General features: G+C 37.7%; 1 long non-coding RNA gene across 1 annotated transcript; it reads left to right on the top strand.

Annotated features, from left to right (window-relative positions):
- The first annotated feature begins 2,631 nt into the window (after nt 1-2,631).
- Nucleotides 2,632-4,082, top strand: LOC138032643 (uncharacterized). Its single transcript, XR_011128427.1, has 2 exons — nt 2,632-2,851; nt 3,426-4,082. It is a non-coding gene; the product is annotated as an uncharacterized lncRNA (long non-coding RNA).
- The last annotated feature ends 1,681 nt before the right edge of the window (nt 4,083-5,763 follow it).

Raw genomic sequence — 5,763 nt, forward strand, 5'->3', positions numbered from 1 at the left:
CTGTATTTTTTATTTATCTGTGTTTTAATATGGTCTCTTTTAGGGATCAAAAAAACCCGGGCTACACCCAGATTGGTCTCCTTCAGGGGTTTAATTTACGAGCATCCCTCCCCTTTTTATATGGGAGTCCCCCCCGCCCCCGGGAATATTTCTTTGAAAGTGAATTTTACTTATCAAACTTAATTTATTCAACGATAGGCCGTTTGCATGACCAGGTCACGTGGCCCTTGTCAATCATAAAGAGTGGTCGTGGTACCAAATAGATGCAAGAAATGGAACTTAAACGAGTCGAAATTTGTAGCAATGTCAATTTTGAGTACACTGATGTTTAAGTGCGTGATTTAAGAGAACAAATGTAAATGAATTGTGTGCTGAATGGCAAGCAGCTGTTTTCCCTATAAAGCTCAATCAATAATCACTGTAAAATCTCTCACCTAAATGTCAGTGGCCTCAAAATTGGCATTCTTTCTATTATTTCATCCCGCTCTTTCCATTTCTGGCATCTATTTTGTACCACGACGATTTTTTTTATGACTGACAAGGTCACGTGACATGGTCATGCAAAGGACCTATTATTTACCTATTATTTCACGAAACTTCAGCTTGCAATCGATTTAAAAAAAAAAAGTAGTGTTTCGTTTCCGGTTTGGGCAGCTCTGGGGATGATGAGAAATAATATATAGATTTAGCCAGGCCTAAAAGCGGAGCTCCAGTTTCTAGCCCCAGAAAGCAATAGGGCCGTTTATACGAGAGAAAATAAGCCGCGGCTTACATAAGCTTAGGGCGCGTTCGATTGACCCTATTCCGGAATAAGACTACGTGACCCAGAATACGTGGAGTGATAATTAAAACGGTATGTTTGGCGCGTTTCGACGCAGCAAGGATAACAAAAATATAGCATTTAAGCAGATATTTGACAAGTTTAATGTGAATTTCCGTAAAAACGAAGGATTTCTAACTTATGTCCCATGTGTTCCTATTCCGGAGTACGGTTAATCGAACACACCCTTAGCTCCAGATCCCAGATCTGGGAACGAGAATGCACTTCACATCACCTTGTCAAAGTTAATTCAATTATATTTCAAGGCTTTTTTAAGGTAACCAATCAAATGACAGGAAAATGAAGGACAAAAAAAGGCCATTGCGTGGCAAATTTTGTAACTTGTTCCCAACTGGATCAATAAAATAGTAGTCCTGACTAAAATTCTGTATTTGAGCTATCAAATAATGCTTGTGATTTCAAATCGAACTTGCACTGTGCGCTTCGTTCGATTTTGAAATCACACATAATTTCAGACCAAATTGCACTCCACTCAGTTGAATTCACATTATTTATTGTACTTTATGACAGACTTACTGTTGTACCAGTTTTCTTTGGTATTTTATTTTAACAGTAGGTCTACATCACCTGTATAGTTGCCCATTTTACCGACTGCTTGACGAAATAAAGATATGTATGTGTGTGTATGTATGTATGTATGTTACTTGCAACACCATTTTGAATTCTTCTGGCTTTGCGGACGTCTCTCTAAAAATAACTGAACTGAAATTAAGGACGGCGCCTACTAATTCAAAGGTGTTTTTGCGCGGTTTACTGAAATTCAAAAGGAAAATTGGGGGTAACCACGCATTTTTCGAAGATAATTGATCAACAACATTTGTAAAAAGCTTTAAAATACAAAGCAATGTATGGCGTTCTTCTCCAAATTGAAGCTTAATTATCTCTGAAAAATGCGTGGTTAACCCCAATTTTCTTTATGGATACCAAAAGCGCTTGCTAAATTCTGCTTCCTCCGCATGGTTTTGAATCGCGCAAAAATATCCCTGTATTAATAAGCACTACCCATAGGAAATAGCCAGCTCTATAAGCTTTAATTTGATATAGGGGTTTAGGTATCTACAGTTTAAAACCGGACGCGCTACATCGCTCGGACGCGAGACACCCCTGAAGGTATAAGATGCATTCATCAATGTGTCGAAAGGGTTACCATGGCAACAAAAGAACCATCTAAAAACAGCCTATATTTTTAAACGCATATATCTAAAAAACAAATTCGGTGACCCCCATTTATTGCTGGAGAGTAATTAGCACGCTACGATAAAAACTTTCTGCAACCACTTTCCAGCAATAAAAAATGGGGGTTACCGAGTTCGTTTTTGAGATATGGGCTTAAAGACAAGGATGGTTCTTTTGTTGCCATAGTAATTCATTACGTCGCGTTAATATGTGAATCTCGTTAAATTTTTATTGGTTTTTGATATGGTAACATAACATTGCCATTAAGTGAAACAGTGTTGTAGAGTTAATCTTTGTAGTGACACATTCCCCCCAAATTGTTCAAATCGGTATGAGCCACCTTACTCTGCGAGCAGAGTCTCTTTCGATGTTCCTAGATAAGTCGGGAAGAGGAAAGTAGACTCTGCCAGCCGGCTCGACATTTCGTGTTGAGCATGCGTTAAAAATTCAAACGTATTGGGAGTCAGCCACGCGTGACTAGTAACCGCAAAACCACGAACAACTCTGGCAAACACATGACTTCACTGGCGAAAAATGTCTGCGCATGAGTCGCGCGATATGTCACGTGACGCGTTTCCGGGACGATCATTGGCTCTCGTGAAAAAAACACTTCCGAGGAGAACAGAAAAATGGCTGCCTTTTGAGAATCGGTAGCTTGTTGGTTTCCGTTCTTTTTAGAGCGATCAAGGCTAGTTTTAACGCCAGTTTCAATTGGAATGTATTCTTAGAGAACGTCTATGTTGTGTAAATCGTTTAAAAGTCCAATCCAACGAGCATCCTCGGAAAATTTGCTCCTGGAAAATTTTATTTCGTGGGAAAAGAGCTGCGAAACAGGTGAGTTTTTTACGCAATTTTTGATGTGGAAAGTTTGTTGCCACCGGGTACAAAAAGTTACTGTAATGTACAGAAAGAAGGATTCCTAAGGTTTCCGTTCATGTGTGAATTGGCTTGTACCAGGTGGCAGGGAAATGGTAATATTGTTCAACGTGAAGGTTATTTTTTTCTGCGTTACACCTTACGATCGGCACCTCTACATGAATGATCAATGATTCGATCAGATATGAATTTGATTTTGACTGTGATTGTCTCATTGGGAACGTAACCCTAGTATCAAATATTTTAAATAGCTGCTTTTAAGGTCATTTATATTCCCTTTTCTGGTGAATGTCTAAGTTATTATACTTTTTAGCAGTCACAACTCAACGATCCTTGCGTTCAAGTACATGTAGTTACCAAGTTATGGATTTGCAATTAATTTGAGTTTAAAATCAAAATCAAAATCCATGTTAGTTAAAATAATTTTTGGAAGAACAGACGTGTAGGTACAGATGTATATAGGTATCTATAGATTCAGGTTTTTTTAGACTATTGTTTTCTGGAAGCATTAATGATGTAATTTTGGTTTTAGGGGACTGTCATGTGTTGTTGGATCAAGGAAATTCTGTTTTGAGTCAAGTATGGTTGACAGTGGATAGTTGTTCCTGAAAAGGCTGAAAGGAAGCTTTATTGCCTTGGACTTTTTTTGCTTACACCCCACATGTTTGTTCTTTTCTTACATGGCAAAATTTATTAATATATTATGTGATTTGTAGCTGCAGCTAGAAACAGTGTCCCATGCATAAGGTCTCATTGGGGTTGATGGCAGTAAAATAATTTTGGTAAAAAATATGTTTAAAGTTTTTATCATAACTTCTCATCTTGGTCCTGCGGGACTTCAAAGATGCTCTACTATTTTGCACAAGGAACTTGTCAATCAACCGTTACCTTTTGGTGTATTTGCAATATGATATTTTGGATAGCAATTGATATATTTTTCTGATCCCTTATGTGTAGATATCCTATGTCTGTCACATAGTTAGTTTTAAGCTTTTATTTCCTGTAGTGTATCTTTATTATAGTTAGCACATGACCCCACAAGCATGTATTATTGCTTTAATATTGATTGTGTTTGAATAAAAGATATTGTTGTCTTGTCTTGTAGATAATGCAAAACAGCCTCAGTTGTATTTGCATTATTTCTGAATGTTACTTTTAAAGGGCAAACAATTAAAAAGTGTACATAGTTTGCAGGAGGTCAGGAAAAATATTCAAAATATTCACTGATTTGAAGTTTCTGAAAATCTTGAAAAGTTTACGTAACCACATTTGGAATATACGGCATTCCTATTTGGGAATGTTTAAGTCCACAGAATTCATTTTCTCTATGTTGAGAAGTACTGTAAGACTGTTGACTCCATGGAGTTCCCCATTGACAAGTAAAATCGTCTGGTGTTAGACAGAGCAAAAAAGTCTGGCTTTAGACAGAGTAAAATACCAAGTATGGCCGGATTAGGGGTGGAAGGGTTAAATTCCATCATTACTTTGACTTTTGAACGAAAACAAAGTCATCACCTCCACCATTGCTATCAACTGCATTGGCTTTTAGAACAAAGTATCAAAGTTGAAGCTGGTGGCTCAAGGCGTAAACTTTGCAAAAAAGTTAGGTTAAAAATACTTTTATGGTATTTGAGTTTTATTGTCCAACATATTTGCATAATATCATTTAAGTCATTAGGGAGGCGCGGTGGCCTCATGGTTAGTGCGCTCGACTCCGGATCGAGTGGTCCGGGTTCGGGGCCTGGCAGGGGACATTGTGTTGTGTTCTTGGGCAAGACACTTTACTCTCACGGTGCCTCTCTCCACCCAGGTGTATAAATGGGTACCGGCGTAATGCTGGGGGTAACCCTGCGATGGACTAGCATCCCATCCAGGGGGGAGTACAAATACTCCTAGTCGCTTCATGCTACAGAAACCGGAGATAAGCGCCGGCCTGATGAGCCTTCTGGCTCGTAAGCGGAGACTTTATTTAAGTCATTAAATCAATGAGAATCCAAGCATGAGAATGCAGTTTGCTTAGGAGGGGTCTTTATTTTTAACAACCCTTAAAGGTAACAGAATCTTGTTTTGTGCATGTAGGCTAAAGAAATCTGACCCCTTAGAGGAACCAGTTCTAAATTGACAAATGACTGGCATTTTATAATTCATAAGTAAAAGTTATTTGCTCTCTTACCAAATTGTTCTACAGTTCCATTCATTTTTCAGATTGATAGCCTTAAATGTACTGCAGCAACTCTGCCAGCTGTTTGGTCTCAGTATCATAAGCAGTATAAATCCACAATTTTTTCTCCAAAAAGGAACAACAAGAACCGCTGTCATTTTCGTAAGGGAATCCCCTTTGGGGCAGTTTGTTCACCAACATTGTTTAACACTATCCAGGGACTAAAGCAAGGATGGAAATTGATTACATCTTAAACAAATTGGAACACTTTTTTTACTTCTGACACTTACTGCATTCAACTTTAATTTATTCATGCTTTGAAATGGTAGGAATGATTACTATTACGTCATTTACAGCAATCGCTAAAAATCATTTTTGCATCTAATGTTGAAATACATTGTATTTTTTACATATGATTTATGAGTCAATGAGTTAGTGCAGTTACCTTAACCCATAAAATGAAAGCTAAAATTTAACCTTACCTGTTTATACCTAATCACTGAAACAAGGGCTTAGGCTTAATCAATAAATTATTGCTAATAATATTGACTGTGTGTCTCATTGACTCATTGACTAATTGACTCATAAATCATGGGACCTCTTTACATATGGAAAGGTAACAGGAGTTATTTCTGTGAAGTCTTATCCAGAAAACTGCAACATGGGATTATGTCCCTTTCAAATGTAGCTTTGTATGCTTTTGCTCAAT

Source organism: Montipora capricornis, chromosome 14 (genome assembly GCF_036669925.1).
Source record: "Montipora capricornis isolate CH-2021 chromosome 14, ASM3666992v2, whole genome shotgun sequence".
NCBI lineage: Eukaryota > Metazoa > Cnidaria > Anthozoa > Scleractinia > Acroporidae > Montipora > Montipora capricornis.